The following is a 21,121-nucleotide window of genomic DNA, read 5'->3' on the forward strand; positions in this document are numbered from 1 at the left end:
TAACAAAAATTAATAAATAAAAAAATATAATAAAGAGAAAGAAATCCCAAATGAACAAATAAAACTTTCAACGAGGCAGAACAACCTCAAATTCGACTATCTCATAAAGAGAGGTAAAGACATCAAAAGATAGTCGATAAAGCTACTAGGGAACAAACTAAACACTCTGCTCTCAGCCCCAGACTCAACAAACGCTACTGTTCACCTGCAATTAACATTTAGGTTCCACAATCAGTGGGGAGTAACTAGCAGTTCTCCCAAAACTTGTAGAAACACAAAGCTAAGCATAGTATAAAGCATAGAATCATACATATAAATAATACAACATATATACATGTCAAACAACTTCATAATATAGACAAGATAAACATGATAAGACACATAGATAGAAATACCAGTCAAAACATGCAACATGATTATAATACAAAACATAACGAACATGTATTTTGAACAAAGTAAAATATATTGCCAAATAATTACAGCGTAAGAATAAATAACACCCAAAACACATCAATAAACTCATAAAAACAATAATTAACACTTTTTAAAGATTCTTTAATAAGATTAAGAAAAAATTCATTCATGACTAAGACCTTCTCAAAAGTGTAATAATTTTGAAATAGAGGATTTTAACTTTTCGAAAACTGATCCATAGTGAGGCAAGCATATAAAATATGAACGCCGGTGAAATCCGCAGCCCACCATCAAAGGTTTGTCAGGGCGAACCTCCAGACGATTCCGCAGCCGTCTGCGTCTGAGAATGGCCAGACGATTCCATTGAAGTTATTGTTGTTTCCCTGAAAGTTCCTTTGGGTCCCTCCTGAATTATTATTTTGTTTATTTCCATTAGAACCTTTGGAGAAACAATCGTACTCTCTGTGCCCCAACTTGTTGCAAGCACGACAAACAACTAGATTTCCATCACAGTCCTTTCCAAGATGGTTATTCTTGCATCTCCTGCAAAAATAACGCCTCTCATTTCTGTTATTCCCTTGGTTATTGTTTCTAGCCCCTCCATTGAAGTTACGTCCTCCTTGACGATTGTTACCTTGGGAATTGTTGTTGTTGTTGTGCAAGTTGTTGTTATTTGTGGGAGAAAGGAGAGAGAAGTTTACCTTGGGTTTTCTCCACTCTGGGCAAAGTTGATTTGCCTCATAAGTGGGATATTTATACCCCTTCTCTGCAAACCCTTTTTCCCTAACTTTCCTCTTTTAATTTTCCTAATCCCATCCCTGATAAAACTTTACTAAATTAAAACTTTCCTTAAATTAAATCCCAACTTAATTAAATTAATTAATTAAATAAAATTTCCTTTTATAATTATTTTCAAACTTATTTAAAATAAATAATTAAAATACTTTAAATAAAACAGTTCAATTTAATTAAATACTTCTCAAAATACTTATTTTAATTAAAATACGTATAAAAATACGAGGTATTACAGCCGCGGTGGGGTGGGTTAAGGTGGTGGCTGTGGTTAGGTTAGGGCTAGGAAGTGGGTCGGATTTAGGTGGGGCAATGTGGGTGGTTTTAGATCTAGGTTTAGTTTGGGAGGGTTAGGGTTAGGGTTAGGTGGGGTGGGTTAAGGTTGTGGCTGTGGTTAGGTTAGGGTTAGGAAGTGGGTCGGGTTTAGGTGGGCCATGGTGGGTGGTGTGGTTCAGTTAGTTGGGTGGTGGTGAGGTTTACAGCGGCGTTTTGGGTGATTGTAGGTGGTGATACGCCATGCTGGTGGTGGCGCGTCGTATTTTTTTAATTTCATGAAATAATTTTCCGACGGATTTTTCCGTCCGCTTTTCCGACGACCAGTTTCGACGAAATTCCGTCGAAAACGTGTTTTCCGACGAAATTCAGAATGTTTCCGACGGATTTTTTCCGTCGGAAATGACCGGTTTTCTAGTCGTGTGTGAGCAATGTTAGATGTTTTTTTTTTTAGAGGAGAAAAAGAGCAATGTTAAAAGTTGAAGCATGTTACAAGCATAGAAAAATGGAGGAAGTACCGTGCTCCGTATATTGTACTCCGTAACAATTTTCACACATATATTGAGAGGCAAAAGAGGTACGAATTTAACCATCCAACAAAAGTCAAAAGATATGATTTGATATACAAATGGAGGATATGCTACTAAATATGTACAACAAAGTTTCACAAATTCACACTTAGCCTTTATTTTGTTGATATTTTCTTCCTTTTTGGGACCTTTTCCCATTGATATAAGAACAATGCACAAAATATATAGATACTACTGACCTAGCTACTGTATTAATTAATTTGCATCACAAATTCAAAAATTCACATTCAAGAAAAACCAAAAAAAACGGGAATACAAATGGAAACTGTGAAATTGACGCTAGTTTTCCTCTTTGTTGCGCTTTTCTGTTCAAATGTTCATTGTTGGGGCATTGATGGTCATGCATCTGTTTGCAAAATTGCTCAGGTTCTTCTTCTACTTTTCTTATAACAATTCATGTTACATTCATTTTTTTTTTTTTGAAGAAATTCATGTTATATTCATCGTTCTGATTAATTTATAGTATAATGTTCTGGCCAAGTTGTTAACGTTCATTGTTAATATTGTACTAATCTTCTATCTTCACTACGGAGTATATTTTTTTTCTTTGATTGAATCTTATTTATTCGCTGCATAGGGATTATACTGATACTCTTTGAAATTTGCAAGTAACAATTTACTGAAATATAACCTTTGTAAAAATTTTGCAATCGATCAAGAAAAGGTTGTTATTGTTACTTGTAACGTATTAATTACTTGGTTTCAGTCAGAAGAAAAAAAAAAAAAAAAAAAAAAAAAACCATACTTTTATTAATTACTTGTATGTTAATGATTTTATCTAGTTAATTAGCTAATTCACTTAATTTGTTTGACCATAAAGATTTTGACTTATTATAGTATTACTTATTACAGAGTAGTTGTTTATAAATACCATTAATATTGATTCTAACTTAAAATTATTGATTGTTGTTTATGTGCAAACTACTAAACTAGTCAACTTTTATACCATATTCAAAAGCCAAAATCCACGACAATTTTTAGTACTCTCTTTAATTTGGCCTATAAAGCAAAATTTTCTCCACTTTTTGGTTTTGACTTAAATAACTTAGAATGTCATTGACTTAAATAGTGTGTTCGACTACTTGACCAAATAATAAAGACAATATACGATCAAAAAAGATGTCCTAATGTGGCGAAAACTAACCGATTGATCAAACAATAAAGAAATATAATGACTAAAGCACTAAGCCATAGAAGAATATTTTAAATTAGCAACACTGTACTCTTGTGCGAGTTCATGATTGGTGTTGAATTTAGGCCTGTATACATTATTAGATAACAAGTTTTCATTTTATTTGAGTGTCAATTAAATTGGAAGTGAGACCGTATCACACTAATTTATTATATGCACGAATAACTTGATGTATTATATACATGTGTATCACACCATTAATTATGTACAATTGTTGGCAGTCGCGGTTAAGCAATGGGGCAAATGAAGCAGTGAAGCAGCTGCTACCAGATTACGCCGAAGGGGACTTAGGGAGTTTATGTTCATGGGCAGACCATGTTAAGTTCCGTTACCATTGGTCTTCACCCCTCCATTACATTAACGTCCCTGATTCTCTTTGCACTTTCCTGTACAACAGTATGCCCTCATCTATTACTCATTTGCTTCTTTTCATAATGTTTTTACTTCTTAATTTCTTATCATTTATCCCCAAGCCATTTGATTCGGATAATTATGTTATTCATGTACGTTTTTTATTGAAAAGTTGAAAAGAATTACTCTCTCTGTTTTTAAATATGGACAACAAATGACACACATGTCAATAAACAACGTTGACCTTAAAATAATTTAACAACACTTGGAGTGCTTTGAGGGTACTATCAATGGTTCCAATTGAGTGTAAATTGAGTTGTAAGTTCTTTGTAATACGCAGTAAACGTTTTATAAGTGTTGTGAGTTGGGTAACGTATTTGGAGGCATCCCAAGCCAAGTGTCACATAAGGTTGGGGCCATGAGGCTAGGATAGGTGGGATAGCTATCATCGTGGCATGTTGTATGGTGTCTTCATCGGGTTGGTTTTTGTACTTGGGTTCCATAAACTTATAAATACCAAATTAACCCTGATCTATCCTATAATATTGATACCGGCATAACACATTAACACCACACTACATGACACATTAACACCCCAGGAAAAAAAAAAAATTATACGTGTTTCTTTTGTTACTCTCTTTAGATTTCTCTCATATTTCTAAAAAGATACATCACCCTTAATATGTTTCAATTAAAAGAAAACACATAAGCTTTCTCTCATCTTTCTATAAAGTAAGATATATATCACCCTAAATACGTTTCAATTAAAATAAAATACATATCTATGTAGTTGAAGTCATTTCCCCTAGATTTAACGTGCATAATATGGCTTCTATTACCAACATGTTTTTTTTGTTTTTATTGTTTTACATATGACTATTATCTTAAAGTCAATGGTGTCCATTTTTACACTTTTTTTTTTTTATTATTATTATTTTTTTTTTTTTTTGAAACAATCCATTTTTATACTTGGTCTTGTTTTAATTTTATACTCCCTTAAATGTAAATTATTTTTATATCTAATATATTCTTCATATACAATACAAAGTATATTATAACATAACATAGATTACAAGAAAGATTAATATATCATACAGGAATAATTTATTATAAACAATAAGGCTATATTTTCTAGAATCCTACAAGCAATGATAGTAAGAGTATAAAAGATAATATTCCAATACTATTTTAAGCATATGCTATACAAAAAATATACGACAGCTAGCGAAAAGATTTGCACAAGCTATGCTATCATTGACTTGGTACTTGATTTGATTGAGGATCATGAGTCTGATTTGATTGAAAATCGTTATCCTTAACGATACTTTCAAGTTTCCTTTTCAAATTAAATTTGTTGATCGGATATGAAACAGTCTTAATGGGTCTAAAATTCTAAATTCACGTCTCCATGCTTATGTTACATGTTTGACATATTGTAACATTGTATGCTTAATTGCTTATGTTACACTCTTCTAAATTTGGCATGCACAACTAAACGGTTTAAAGGGGATTGCAACGATGAAGATGGCGTGAAGGACAATTGTGTTGCTGGGGCAATTAACAATTACACCACTCAACTTCTTGCCTATAAAAGTACCAGTCTTGTTTCTTCATCTAATCAATGTAAGACTCACTCTACCTAACTGATACGAGTTCATTTAACTTTATTATTCATGGATTACAAAGTACTTCCTCTGTTTCTTTTTAATTGACACGTTTTTTTAATCATTTATATCTTTAATTAGCGATAAGCAAAAAGTATTAAAAGTTAATATTGGAAAAATATACATTATGACGAATCTAACAAGATCTCGCTTGACTATATTTTTCTTCACATATAAATTACAAAATATGGTCAAAAAGAGGTGTGTGAACAGTGCTAACTAATAAAAAACGGAGGTTGTATCCATTAACTATTACTAAAATAGGTCATGTTGATATCATTCACTCTTCAAATTCGGCACTTATTTGTTTCTAGGAACATTCTTGTTGCGTTGTAATTAAAAGGATTTTTTGTGAATAACTACCTTATAAAAGGCAATTTTTGTGAAAAAAACCACCTTATTAAAAAAATGTTGTAAGAAAATACCTTATAAATAATAGATGTTGTAAGAAACTACCTTATAAAATAATTAATGTTGTAAAAAGCTACCATTTACCGAATTATTGCATTGAATAAGAGATGTTTATGACCCATTTTCAATGATTTTTCCACCCAATTTCTCCATAGTCCCCTTATAACCCCTAATTCCCCTTCTCTTTCATTGTTAAATTAAGCACGTGGTAGCAACTTACAACATTTAATTTTATAAGGTAGTTTCTTATAATAATGTTTTTATAAGGTAGTTTTTCACAAAATTTAATGTATATAAGGTAGTTTTTCACAAAAAGTCATAATTAAAAATTTTCCCTAGAATCCACATGTGAGCTGTGATGTCAGTATTTTTAAATTTGATAATTTTGTTAGTTTGTTTATTTATTTATTTTCTCATATTATGTGGGCTTCAATACATCAATGTACTTGAACATTGCTGATAAATAAATATAATACTTCGTAATTAATACTTCAATAGCAATGAAATGATACATGGTATTAATCATGAAAAAGTAATTGGATTCAATTATTAGAGTCATTTTTAGCCTTTGCTTTCAATCCTTTCAATTCTTAAAATCATGCAAATCGCGGGACTAATCTAGTAATTTGCCTAAAGAAGTTCTACAACTGACAAATTTGCTTGGCTGGGACCGGGGTTGTGGCAAGGGCTGTGAGCTTAGCTTGTTTCATCTTCATGTGTCAAACTTATTACTTTAGCAAGTTATTTTTATTAATTAGATCTTACGCTTGAGGACATGATATGCATATTGGCTCATTGCCATTGATCTTACATAAAGTTCAAGCTACAAGAACATGCATTTCAATATGAGGAAGCTCAAGCCTAAGTTTAACTCTTTGATAAACAAAATTCGTTTATCAAATGACAAAATTGTAAATAAATCAACAATTTTGCATAGTTATCATGACATATGTGTAAATAAATCAACCATTGTGGGGTCCATTTTCTAGTCATTATAACGTAATTGTAAATAAATCAACTATTGCGGGGTCCATTTTTAATAAAAAACTGTTGATTTATTTACAGTTTTGCCATTTGATAAATATCTTTTTTTTTTTTTTTTTTTTATAAAAATAATTGATAAACATCTTTTATTTATCAAGGAGATAAACTTGTATTTTTCTCTTTCAATATAAAAGAAAATAAATTTAAAAAGTGAAATACGAACAAATGAATGTGACATTATTTTAAAATAACATGATCAAGTTATAAATAATAATAATAATAATAATGATTAAAAAAAAAACAAAAAAAAAAAAAACCATGTAATACGTAATATGCGAGAGAAAATGTGTATCATGCAGTTGAATTTGCGAGGTATGTTACGGAGTAATACTTGATTACTTATTGCACCATCTTCTAAAACATTGACTGATTGCTTTTTAGCCATTTTTAATTGATACACTAGTTTGTAGCTCGGGCGTTGCACCGGTTGCTACTTTAATTAAATCTTGTGATTATCAATTATATACATTTATTTTCATGTTTATAACATAGTTTATGATTGACATAGATGGTTAAGTAACTATCTTTCTTATTAAAGGTTGGGTGTTCGAATCCCCTTATCGTGGCACAGAGACGTTTGTTAGATTTCAGGAAAACTCCTCAGATTGGAGTGTGTACCATTGATTCATATATATAGCGGTTTACAAGAGAGAGTCGTAATCCTATTATGATAAGGATACGAGGTATAACAAAATATATATAAAACTATCCTAATCTGCGACAAATATTATCTAACAAATATAATATCTATCACACCCCCGCAGTCGTAGCGGGAAGAGGTCGTACGCTAAGACTAGACCTGAATTCGAGAAATAATTCTCGCTGTAGGCCTTTAGTGAAAATGTCCGCAAACTGATATCTAGAAGGAACATGGAGAACCCGAACTTGCCCCAAAGCAACCTTTTCTCGAACAAAATGAATATCCATCTCCACATGTTTGGTGCGTTGGTGTTGTACCGGGTAGCCGGAAAGGTAGATAGCACTGATATTATCACAATAAACGATAGTAGCTTGCCGTAGAGGACAATGTAACTCAAGTAAAAGATTACGAAGCCAACATGCCTCAGAGACAACATTTGCGACGCCTCGATATTCTGCTTCTGCACTCGACTTAGATAATGTATGCTGACGCTTAGATGACCAAGACACGAGGTTGTCCCCAAGGAAACAACAATAGCCCGAAGTGGAACGCCGGGTATCGGGACAACCTCCCCAGTCAGCGTCAGTGTAAGTAATCAAGCGATGAGAAACAGTAGGATATAAATGTAAACCGTGATCAATGGTACCCTAAACATAACGCAGAATGAGTTTCAATGCCTCATAATGAGGTTCCCGGGGATCATGCATAAAAAGACACACCTGTTGTACCGCATAGGCAATATCTGGCCTGGTGAAAGTGAGATACTGAAGAGCACCTGCTAAACTGCGATACAAAGTAGGATCTCGAAATGGTGGTCCTGCATCTGCACTAAGTTTAGACTTAGTGTCAACTGGAGTGGCTGCAAGTTTACAAGAGGCCATACCTGCACGCTCTAAAATCTCTTGTGCATACTATTCCTGTGAAAGTAGCAAATAAAAAGGTTTTCGGGTGACTGCAATACCCAAAAAATAACTCAGAGGCCCCAAGTCAGACATAGGAAACTCAGTTTGCAACTGAGAGATGATCCCTGTACGTAATCTGTCAGAAGAGGTAGCTAAAATAATATCATCAACATATAAGAGCAAATATGTCATATCATCACCCTGCCGGAAAGTAAAAAGTGAGTTATCACTCTTGGCAATGACAAAACCCAATTTAATGAGAAAATTCGCAAAGCGTTGGTACGAAGCTCTAGGAGCTTGTTTTAAACCATAGAGAGCCTTGCGGAGCCGACAAACATGAGAGGGAGCCCTCCGATCAACAAAACCCGGAGGTTGATGCATATAAACAGTTTCCTGCAAATCACCATGTAAAAAGGAATTTTTGACATCTAATTGATGTATCGACCACTTTTTAGCCAAAGCTAAACTAAGAACAGTGCGAATAGTGGCCGGTTTAACTACGAGACTGAACATCTCATCACAATCGACACCAATTTCCTGCGACCTGCCATCACATACAAGACGAGTTTTGTGCCTTTCAAGGTCACCATTAGACTTGTATTTATGTTTAAATAGCCACATGCAATTGACAATATTCACCCCCGTAGGCCTAGGCACTAAATCCCATGTCCCTATTTTAATCAAAGCACTGTACTCATCGTTCATCGCCGCATTCCAATTTTGGTCATTTAGAGCTTGTTTATAGTTTTTGGGTAGCGGTGATTTTTGTGGTGAAGGAATAGTGCGTTGTATGGCCATAGCATATTTGGGGTTGGGCTTGATTATTCCATGACTTAAGCGAGTTCTCATCTGTGGAGAATTAGGAAGGGGGCGTTGTGGGCTTGATCCATGAGGAGGGGTATGTGGCGGGTGGGCTTCAACAATTGGTGAAGGTTGGACTGTTGGGCTGGGAAGTGGAGCCTCTGATTGGGCCGCTAGGGAACCAGCGTTCGCTAGGGCAGTGGCAATCAGAGGGGAGCCCACTATGTGGGGTGCTGGGCTTCCAGCGGATGCTGGGCCTGGTAAAGGGGGGTGGGTTTGTTGGGGAGTGGGGTTTGGGCTTTGTTTGTGTGTGAAGGATTGAGTTAACGCATTAGAGCGTGAGTGAGGAGTGGAGAAGTGTCAAATTCTCCTAAGAACTCATAGTCCTTTAGACGGTATTGACCCAAAATCTGATATGGAAGGGTTGACTCGTCAAAGGTTACGTGACAGGATAGGATGACTTTGTTTGGTGTTGAGGTCAAGACATCTATAGCCACGGTGGTTCGGACGATAACCCAAAAACACACACGGGATGATCTAGGGGCTAGCTTATGAGAAGTAGTAGCGGATAAATTTGGGAAACATAGACAATCGAAGGTTCTTAGATGGTCATATGACAGGACAACCCCATAAAGGGCATAGGCCGGGGGTATGTTATTTAGAGATTTAGTGGGTAAAATATTGATTAAATAAGTTGCGGTTTTAAGAGCATAAGCCCAATATGATGGGGGAAGAGAAGCATGAAACAAAAGGGTGCGTTTGACATTATTCACTGTTCGAATCATTTTCTCTGCTTTACCATTTTGGGATGAGGTATGGGGACAAGAAAATCTAAACACCATACCATTTTTAACACAAAAAAGTTTAAAAAGGATCATTGTCAAATTCATGACCGTGATCACTTTGAAAGGATTTTATGGGTCGTTCGAATTGAGTTTGAACATATTGACGAAAATCCAAAAAGGTTTGGTAAGCTTGAGATTTATAAGTGAGAGGTATGATCCATAAATAATGAGTGAAATCATCTAGAAGAATTAAATAATATTTATGTCCATTAATGCTACGAATGGGAGAGGTTCACAAATCAGCATGAATAATGTCAAAAACACAATTTGTATTATTAATAGAACTATAAAAAGGAAGTCTAGTATGTTTTCCAAGTTGACAAGAATTGCAAAAGGTGGAGTCATGCTCCTTATTACAATGAATTAAATTTCTACTCCTAAGAAAGCTTAAAGACGGAGCCCCAAGGTGCCCTAGACGATTGTGCCAGGTGGATGGTGAGACAGCCGTGAGGGAGGTGGCTAAGCATGTGGATGGTGGTGGAGTGACAGGGTAAAGGTCCCCCGAACTATTGCATCTCATTATTATTTTTCCCGTGTGTAGATCCTTCACAGAAAAACCAAAAGGGTCAAATTCAATAGTCACCGAATTATCAGAAGTAAATTTTCGAACAGAAATAAGGTTCTTAATAATTTGAGGTGCTAAGAGGACATCACGAAGGGCTAGTTTGGTTGGGGAAAGGGTTGTGTGACCATAACCAATAATAGGAATGCGATGACCATTGCCAACTAAAATATGATTATTAGTTAAATTAAACAAGGGGTATGAGATTACCTGAGTTATTGGTCATATGGGAAGATGCACCCGAGTTCATGTACCATCCATCATTCGGAGGTGCCAAGGTCATGGTAGAGAAAGCATTCCCCGTCAAACGCACCATGTTAGATTTCAGGAAAACTCCTCAGATACCATGTTAGATTTCGGGAAAACTCCTCAGATTGGAGTGTGTACCATTGATTCATATATATAGCGGTTTACAAGAGAGAGTCGTAATCCTATTATGATAAGGATACGAGGTATAACAAAATATATACAAAACTATCCTAATTTACGACAAATATTATCTAACAAATATAATATCTATCAACGTTCTTAAAAACGCTTTTTAATAGATTAGTATAAATATAGATGCATTTTCCTCATTACTCTAATTTAACCCCTTGCGGTTTATGCTCTTAGTTTCCTCTATTTAATAAGCTTCTATCTCGTTATCTAATAATACAAAATAGGAAAAGTTTTCCTCATTCTCTATATTATATACTTGAAATTATGTGATCGATCCAATTATCATAGTTATTGGATTCAAACTAATGTTTTCCTTCAATTTATTACTCCTTTATTTGACAGATAACTTCACAGAAGCACTTCTTTTCCTATCTCATTTTATTGGAGATATTCACCAGGTATATAATTAGGTCCTTAGAACTATTTAAAATAAAAAAAATGACATTATATTTGTGTGTGTATTTAAAGGTGGGGTATTATTAGACATTTCTATCATCTAAGTTGTGTAGAATATAAAAAAAACATGACAAATCTTCTTATGATAAACACTTTTTTTGTGCTCAAGTAACAGGTAGATCATGTGTCTTAATCAAAAGTGTACTAAAGTTCAAACTTTCACGCTTTCCTAATTCACATTATGTCACAACTTCAAAATGATCAATTTTCTCACCCTCCAAACAAGGCCACAAACAATATGCCAATTTGGGTAACGTATAGTATTGTATAGATTGAGTACAAAGAACTTAAACATTGTATGGCCAAGCTCTTGAAACAATTTCTAGCTAGACTTTAGAAACATGAATTTAATTTTGTTTTACAATAAAGAGAGAGACCTTACTGAATCAACACCTTTCACAAGTCAAGGCAATCTAGTTTGATCGGTTGGATTCATTGAGAATGTAAATCACCCCCATAGAGCTCCCAAAGGAATTTGATTTGATCATAACCATTTAAGTCATGAGGTTAAACCTTTACCACTAGGCCAAACCTTGCATTGAAGAAATATATACTTTGTTTAATATTAATTAACTTGTATTTAGTTATGTGTATTTTTTTTTTAAGTAGAAGAGGAGATATATTAATTAATTAAGAAACAATCCAAATACATGGCTAAAAAGCCCAAAACAAAGTGCCAAAGCTGGAGATGTAAACTTCCAGAGAAAAGAAGACAGCTAATAAAAATAACAAACAAGGAAAAATTCTCCTCTCCTAAACCGATCAAAAGGGAGCCATCAACACTGCAGATAGGCTTAGAAATTGTTGTCGAAAAGATCCTCCTCATAGGCACCTCTAGCACAAATTGGGATGCTGCTATGGATTGCTTCCTGTCCCTCCATCTCGATTGCTATCTTGGCTAAGTAGTAAGCTACGAAGTTCGCCTCCCTTGGGATGAAGCATAACTCAACCTTGCAACCCATCTTGATCATCACCTCGAGGTCCTTAAGAATGACTGCCATTTCGTTTGTTCCATAATTTTCAACTTCTTCAATTATTTCCTTTAGAGCTACTGCATCAGTTTCAACAATTATTTTCTTATATTGAGCTCCAATAGCTGCAACAAGACCATTACGAACTGCAATTAGCTCAGCCTCGCTAGCATTTCTGGCCTTAGTTTTCCATGATCTGCCAAAAATCGATCTGCGATCATCACCTCAAGCAACACATCCCACCCTATTGATATTGGTGGTTTTTCAAGCTGCATCTGTGTTGACTTTGATGTATTCCTCCCTTGGTTTACTCCACTTCAGAGCGCTAATGGCAGTAGCAGGTTCCTTGCCTTTACCCTGAAACACATTAACATTGGCCACCAAGTCGCACATGAACCTGTTAAACATAGAAATAGGGTGCAAAATGGCAAGCTGGAAAACCGATTTGTTTCTAGCCCTCCACAAGTGCCACAAAGCAACATTGAAAATCGTTTTCCAGTTCTCACATCTTCCCAAGTTGTAATTGATCCATTCATCCCAATTCAGACTAAAAAAGGTGAAAATGCTGAAGTCTTGCTCCAGCCTATTACCTCCAAATATTTAGTCCCAAAAAACTCTAGATTTTATACAATCTCTAAAGAGGTGAAGGTGGTTTTTCGAGCCCAATTCACATCTAGTACAAATGGGATCGAAATTATCAATTTTTGTGGCTAGAGAGGAAGCAACAGGTAGAATAGCATGGCAAGCATTCCACATGAGCATTTTATATTTGTAGGGGACTTTGAGGTGCCAAAGTTTTTTCCATTTGATACTAGGGAAAGAAGGATGGGGAGTAAAATTGGAAGCTAGGGAGTATGCACTGTCGATGGTGAATTGGCCTTTAGAAGTAGGGTGCCAACAAATTGTATTTTTCACCGAGGCAACAGTGGGGAGGGGGATGCTTTCAATCATATAGAACACAAGTGGGCAGGAATGATATGTCTAACTCTTTGCAAGTCCCACTTGCCGTTTCTAATCACATTACTAACTCTCCAATGAGCACAATAATTGGGAACATCTCTATCAATGACCAAGTATAGGGGCGCATCTCCCACCCAATGGTGAAACCACAAGCAAATGTCTTCTCCATCCCCCACTCTATAAGAAATGCCTTCCATAAGCAAGTCCTTCCCTTTTTGGATATCTTTCCATAAAGGAGAAGCACTAGGAGGGGCATAACTATTAAGAAAAGAGGAGCGTTTAAAGTATTTGGATTTGAGAATTTTAACCCACGACTTTTCCGGCTCATGAAGAATTTTCCACCCCAACTTAGCCATAAAAGCTAAATTCTATTTTTTAAGGTTACGGATTTCAAGTCCACCCAAGCCCGATGGAAGGCAAACTTTCTCCCAACTAGTTCTAGGTAAATAATGTGATCTATCCACCTTGTTCCATAAAAATTTCCTACAACTTTTTTCAATATCTCCAAGAATAGAGCAAGGAAGAAGAGAAGTTTGCATGACATAAATAGGGTAAGAATTTAGAACGGCTTTGATGAAGGTACACCTTCCGGCCATATTCAAGAACTTGGACTGCCACCCTCTAATTTTATCCTTGGTTTTCACTAGAAGGTCACTATAATCTGCCTTTTTCAATCTATTAGGACTAATGTTAACCCCTAGATATTTCCCAAAGGAAGGAGACCCCATAATGTTTGAGGCATTAAGAATGCTCATTTTGAGAGAAAGGCACATTTTAGGAGGAAAAATGATTTTAGATTTTGAAGGGCTAATGAACAAACCCGAAAGGTTTCCAAATTCCTCAAGAGTGTCCTTAATGGCTCTTAGATTATCAAGAGAGGCATTAGCAAAAAGGAAGACGTCATCGGCATAAAAAAGATGAGAGATATGAATATCATGATCTATTTTTATAGGACACCAATCCCCTTCACTCACTTTTTTCTCTATCATCAAGGAGAGTCTTTCTAAGCAAAGCACAAAAATATAGGAAGATAAAGGGTCTCCTTGTCTTATACCTCTAGAAGGGGTAAAGCTCTCCGTCCTCTCCCCATTCCACAAAATGGAAATGGAGGGAGAGGTGATACAATTCAAAATGAGCTTAATCAATTTTTCCGGGAAATTTAAACCCATAAGGGTTTCCCTAATGAATCCCTACTCAAGACTATCATAAGCTTTTGTTTGACCAATTTTAAAAGCCATAATTTTCTTTTTGCTTTTTCTTTTAAACAAGTGAGCTACCTCCTTAATGACAAGAACATTTTCCTCTATTGACCGACCTTGAATGAAACTCGATTGGACCGGGTTAATAAGGTTATTCAGAAGCGGTTTGACTCTATTAGATTTGACCTTTGTAATCAACATGTAAATCGAATTACAAAGACCAATGGGTCTAAACTCACTCATAGAGGAGGGGTTATCAACTTTTTGAATAAGGGGTATGAAAGATTCATTTATTTCAGGGTGAATGACTCCTCTATTAAAGCAATCCGAAACAATGGAAAAAAATGGCGCTCCCTACTACCTCCCAATGTTTTTGAAAGAAAATAGGTTGAATGCAATCCGGACCCGGGCTTTTCATAGGCATCATGGAATTCAAAGCATGTTTTATTTCGGAGAAGCTAACAGGAGCAGAAATATGTTCATGGTCAATACCATCAATGACAGCTTTAGGAGTGAAATTAATGGTTCTAGGCTGAGAGGACTGAGTAGAGGTAAAGATGTTTTTAAAATAGGAGATACAGATTTTTTTCAAGGTCTCCTGATCACTAACCCAATTACCTTGCTCATCCTTCAATGTCAAAATTTTCCCCCTACTGTTTTTTGTTTTAGCAAGAATATGGAAGTATTTAGTATTCCAATCTTCAAACTTTCTCCAATCTATTCCAGCTTTTTGTGCCCATTTAATTATTTCCAGTTTTAGGATATATTCAAGTTGTCTAAGAAGATCTTTTACCAAGTTAACAAGAAAGGAAGAAAATTTTACACATAAAGCTTTTTGCACTACCAGAATGCGAGCGTACAAGCGCTTTTTATTCTGTAAGCTGCTTTGAAACACTATTTTATCCCATACTCTGACTTCTTTTATGAAAAAAATTTTACTGGATAAATTCACCCCCCCTTTCGACCAAGTTCTAGAGAAGAACTCAAGGAAATTAGGGTTTTCCAGCCAAGATTCTTTGCATCTAAACAGATAATTACCCCTACTGACATCAATATTCTTTGAAATTAAAATAGGGTAATGATCCGAATAAGTTCTCTGAAGATGATATACCTGCGTATGGGGATAAGAGTTGAGCCAAGCAGCATTAGTAAGGGCTTTATCGAGCCTTTCTTTGATGTTATCCTCTCTGTCCCTTCCATTTTTCCAAGTAAAAGCTGGACCATTAAACCCCATATCAATGAGACCTACACCATCCACCCACTCGGAGAAGCAAGCACCTCATTCATGTCCCCTTCCACGAGCTAAGGCGTATTCAGCGGAGGAGGATCATTCTTGAAGTCGTTCTAGAGACAATTCTTATCACTGGAGGCAGATGGTGCATGAATTCCAGTAAGGAGAATTTCTGGATCATAGGGAGAAAATTCGAAAAGAGAGTGAAAGTGAAACTCCGATCCTGCCGCAAACGAGATTAAGCTAGCTGGCTTTTTCCATAAAAGCAAAATTCCACCTTTTAATCCTTTAGCCCCAATAGTAGAACTTCTATCAAAGCCTAACTTTTTACACACTTCCTGAGCCCTACTGTCCTTAGCCTTTGTTTCTAATAAAATAAAAATCAAAGGTTAATGAATCTGAACAATAGTCAACGCATGAGAAAGGAATTCTTTATAGGCTGCCCCTCGAACATTCCCCACAATTATCTTCATATTATTGATTGGAAAAGGAGGAATGGGAAAATGACCCAAAGGAATCGGAGTAGAGTTAAACATCGGTTCCACAAACTGTTCCCATTCCTTCCATATCTCTTTTTCCTACATTGTCTCTATTTCGTTCAGCAGGACAAGAGACATTCTCAGGCTGATTTCCTGCCGGAGCTTGCTGTTGACAATTCTCGGCGAGGGATTGTTGTTTAGGTTGTTGTGATTTTCCATTATCGGATACCAGAGACACACTTACAGTAGGAGAAGAGGAGGAGGAAGCTGAAAGATCGAATTGATTTGCATGCAATGAAGCCATTGGCTTGCTTTTTTATCCTGAGAATTCAACCTCGGGACTACAAGTTTTGTAGTAGCATTCATTCCCAACATGTTATTGCTGCTATAAGCATTATCTCCCTGTCTGATTTTATTCTGCAGTGTTTTATTTCTAGGAATGTTTTTCTCCTTGCTATTTTCACTCTCTTCCTCCACCAATGGCAATAAATTCCATTGAGTGTTTTATGCTGTTGTTGGCAGCTAACTTGTTCCCTAGGAGCTCCTTTTTTTTTCAGCTTTATTTTTCTGGTGGGCCTCTCTCCCTCCAACATTCTGCTTACCTTCCCATTTCTTATTTTCTTTTGGTTTGTAGCAATAATCCAAGGCCCATATTCATCCTTATATTCTAATTCCCCTGACTTATCTTTTTTCTCCTTTTGCTCCTTCTCTGCAATTAGATTTTGCTACTGCTCCTATGGGCTTACTATCTTATCCTGTTTTTCTTTTGTTGCATGGATTTTTTCAGACGTGCTAGCAGGATGCACCTTACTAGCTTCCTCTTTCTGTAAGGCTACTCCCTCCCTACAATTTTCTTTTGCATGTCCTATCCTACCACACGTAAAGCATAAGCTATGAATCTTTTCATACTCTATTCGCTACCATGAACCTCCCACCCATACTTTGGAGATTAAGGGTTTGACTAGATCAATCTCTATGCAAACCCTTGCATATCGACATCTGTTGATTTTATCTGTAGAATAATCCACCCTAATTGGTTTCTCGGCTACTTGTGCTATGCTGTAAAGAGCTTCCTTCTCATAGTATTCGACAGGTAGCTCTAGGAATCTGATCTAGACAGAAATATATTGAAATGGATTAGACGAAGGTCGCAAGTTTGGCTTCCAGTTTGATAACATAAGATAGTGATCTAAGATGAACCATGGCCCTCCGAAGAGTGCCTTCTCCAGATCGTCTTTCAGAGTAAATCTGAAAAGAAAGGCTCCATTTTCCATTTCAGTGGTTTCTAAACCTCCCTTTGGGTTCCACGTTCTTTGAACTCGTTGAGACATGAACTCAAATCTTATTTTTATTAGCCCAAGACATTTCCCCATGAGAGTAAGAGACCAAGGTTTTCTCAGCTCCTGTAGCTTTTCTTTTGGGAACTTAACAACCAGTGCATTATCCGGACTGCAATCTTCCTCGTCCTCCCACTCTTGGGAGTTCATGACTATTTTCCTAGCCTCCGTAAACCATTAGGAAGACCTGACTATAGCCTCCAAACTAGCATCATCTCCTACTTGCGCTTCACTCACCAGACCATCCTCATCCGTAGCATCAATGTTGGGATCAGTAGGATTTAGAACTGATAAGTCCCTCGAAGGGACTTCATTCAACATTGAGACTTCAAGAAAAGAACCACTTTAAATGAAAAGAAAAACTAAAGAGAAAATTCAAGAGACACAATATGTTCAAACGGTTGAAAGAACACATACAGCGGACTTGCTCTCCACTAGGAGCAAGCTCCCGGGGCTCTAATCACCAAGGTGATCGAGTTAATCCCCGATGGCTTAAAATCCTAGAGAGAGAAAGTCTAGAGAGAAGTTAGTTATGTGTATTTGAAGTTAGTGAACTTTAATGGTATGTTGAAATGATTACGTACTTTCTAGTAAAATTAGTTTAATTTTTTAAAAACGAAATAGTCTTGTTTTTTAGAAATTATTTTCACTTATACTCCATAGTTTATCAAAAAATAATTTTCGAACAGAAATTAAAAGTAGACATATAGTGTAAAAGCTTGACTAAACAGTACATACCCTTATTGGCATAGGAAATAGGATTGAGTACAGTTAGTCAGTTACCCTTCTTCCTCAGGCCAGGGTTCATTTTTCATATCACTTGAGCATGTAAATGAGTAAAGACATATATTTCCACGTGTGGAGACAATCAACAAGGGTATTATACTCCACCATTATTTGTCTCTTAAAAAAAAAAAAAGATTACTATCTTTTAGGTTATCCGACATAAATTGGTCACTTTTATGAAAAAAAATTGATATACATAACACAGCAATTTATGCCTCCTAATCTCCTATATGTAATTCTAAAAATTATTGCTATCAAATTCATCTAGGAAGTATATCTAATAGGGAGTAATATTTTTACCAGTCATAAACGAGTAACACTACTAACGTGATTAATATATGTCATATCAGCCACTACATGTGAGTCATGTTTCAGACAAGGGAGGAAACACAATAGATGTGCACTGGTACACAAGGAAGACTGATCTACATCACGTAAGTTATTGCGTTACTTCATTTGTATTACGGAGGACCTTTTTATGGTCTTGTACTTTCAAAGAAATTGAAGGCAAAAAATTACTGAAATTGATACAATTGCAAACTAATACTAGTGTTATTGAATTTAGGTTTGGGATGACAGCATTATTGAAACAGAAGAAAAAAACTCGTAGAATACAAATGTGGATGACCTCGTTGCTGCAATCCAGCATAATATTACGGTATTATCATTCTTCTATTTTTCACATAGACTTATTTTATGATCATGAGATTTATATATGCACAAATTTTTATATGCGGCCTATTTACCGTGCGACAAGAGTTACTTGAGTTTCTCGGTCAGGAGTTAATTGAATTTTCGGGGTTACTTAAGTTTCTCGGTCAGGATTTACTCGAGTTTCCGGGGTTACTCACTTAAGTTTTTCGGTTAGGGGTTACTAGAGTTTTTCGGTCAGGGGTTACTCAAGTCATAGTTTTTTGAATGTGGCCTCACTGAGAAACTCGAATAACCCATGACTAAGTAACCTTTAACCGAGTGAACCCTTTGAGTAACCATTGTTCGAACCCCTCAAGTAACCCCTGACTGAAAAACTTAAATAACCCCTGACTGAAAAACTCAAGTAACTCCTGACTGAGTAATTAACTTAGGTAACCCCTAACAAAAAAAACTTAGGTAACCCCTGTGGCATGGTGTGACCTGCTGCATCAAAAAATTGCTGATATATATGTTAATATTGCAAGTAGTAAGACATTTTTTTCTAACCAATTTATTATTTTAATTCTGTGATTTAGAATGAATGGGCCGATCAAGTTCCAGAGTGGGAAAACTGCGATCATGACAAACCAACATGTCCAAACATGTATGTTCTTCAACTTTAATTTATTGGATCGATCATATATTACAATATTATGTTTCAGTTAGAACCCTTCTTTAAATAATTCCAATGCAATAATCTATTTTAATTAATAATGTGTTTAGGATGTTTTAAAAAAAACAATAAAGTGTTTAGAAACTAGGAAGTAAACCTTAATTTAGTAGACTCATAAATTTATATTCCAATGTTTTAGGGGGTAGGGAGCTAAACTCCTCACACGTGCTTGAGTTCGGAACCATTCAGTTAGGGCCTGTTTAGTCCTCTTATTTTCACTTATCTCTGGATGAATAAGTTTGTGATAAATTACGTTTATAAAATATAAGTTCTACTAAGGGTTAATAATAAGAGCTACCCAACTTTAAATTCCAACAAACTAAGTATTGATTGGTTTAATAAGTTCAGATAATTTATATAAGGGAAAATCAGATGAATAAGCTCACCCTTAATTACTAGTTACACCAAGCCATGCTTATTAATGAATAATGGCAATATGGCATACCGCATACGTATGCATGTGTCGGAAAACAAAAGAAGTAAATTAACACGTTTTTCTGTTGCTATAGATATGCATCAGAAAGTATAAAGGCAGCTTGTAATTGGGCTTACAAAGATGTTGATGAAGACTCGACACTAGAAGGTAAGCCATTAATCATTGGTCTAACTATACTACAGAAAATTATGTTCCACTATCTTAGTTGACGTATAATCTATTCACTTATTGCAGATGATTACTTCTTTTCTCGATTACCAATAGTTAATCAACGATTAGCACAAGCCGGAGTACGATTAGCTGCCACACTTAATCGCGTGTTTACTTAACAACTTAACTGATGTAATTTGTGGCAATTTCCGAATTCGAATTTAGTAGGCTTCTAATAAAGGTTGGATTATATTGGCAAATCGATTGATTATAATAGATTTCTTGTTATATTTACTCTTATACTTGATGCCCCTTCATTACTAAATTTTCTTTTTGTTTTGACTTTTTTTTTGTGTGAGATAATTATCGTCCAGATAGAAAGAACTTAAGGAAAAGCGTAAGATATATGATTTTTGGATCCAATAATAGCGCTTGTATACAAATGATCGACAGGGAAGGTGAAATCTACAAATTATATAATTCTATAATAAGTAAAAGTTAGTATTTTATTGGCAATGTCAAAGTTCACTTGACTATTATTGGTGTTGTTCTCTCTTATTTTTCAATGTGGGACAAAAACTCTAAACTTACACGTGAGTAATTTTCCTAACAATTGATAACTTATGTAACGTGTTCTCCAAGGTTCTTCATACATGTATCTTAATACACTACGTGTATGTGTAGCTTTGCTCCCATTTTAGTAGTTATATATCACCTTCCCATCTCTTTTTGTTTCAACCAAATTAGCTCAAGCATGGGTTACTCGTAGGATCAAATCAACACTCTTTTTCCAAAAAGGTAACGTAGGCTACGTAGCAATGTATTTTG

General features: G+C 35.5%; 1 pseudogene across 1 annotated transcript; it reads left to right on the forward strand.

The window, feature by feature from the left end:
• The first annotated feature begins 2,136 nt into the window (after positions 1-2,136).
• LOC145563719 (endonuclease 2-like) lies at positions 2,137-20,512 on the forward strand (annotated as a pseudogene). Its single transcript, XR_014094585.1, has 9 exons — positions 2,137-2,435; positions 3,483-3,657; positions 5,119-5,235; positions 11,265-11,320; positions 18,692-18,775; positions 18,907-18,999; positions 19,571-19,638; positions 20,217-20,290; positions 20,378-20,512. The product of XR_014094585.1 is annotated as an endonuclease 2-like (transcript).
• Positions 20,513-21,121: the final 609 nt, after the last annotated feature.

The sequence above is a fragment of the Chenopodium album genome, chromosome 10, assembly GCF_948465745.1.
Source record: "Chenopodium album chromosome 10, dcCheAlbu1.1, whole genome shotgun sequence".
NCBI classification, from domain to species: Eukaryota; Viridiplantae; Streptophyta; class Magnoliopsida; order Caryophyllales; family Amaranthaceae; genus Chenopodium; species Chenopodium album.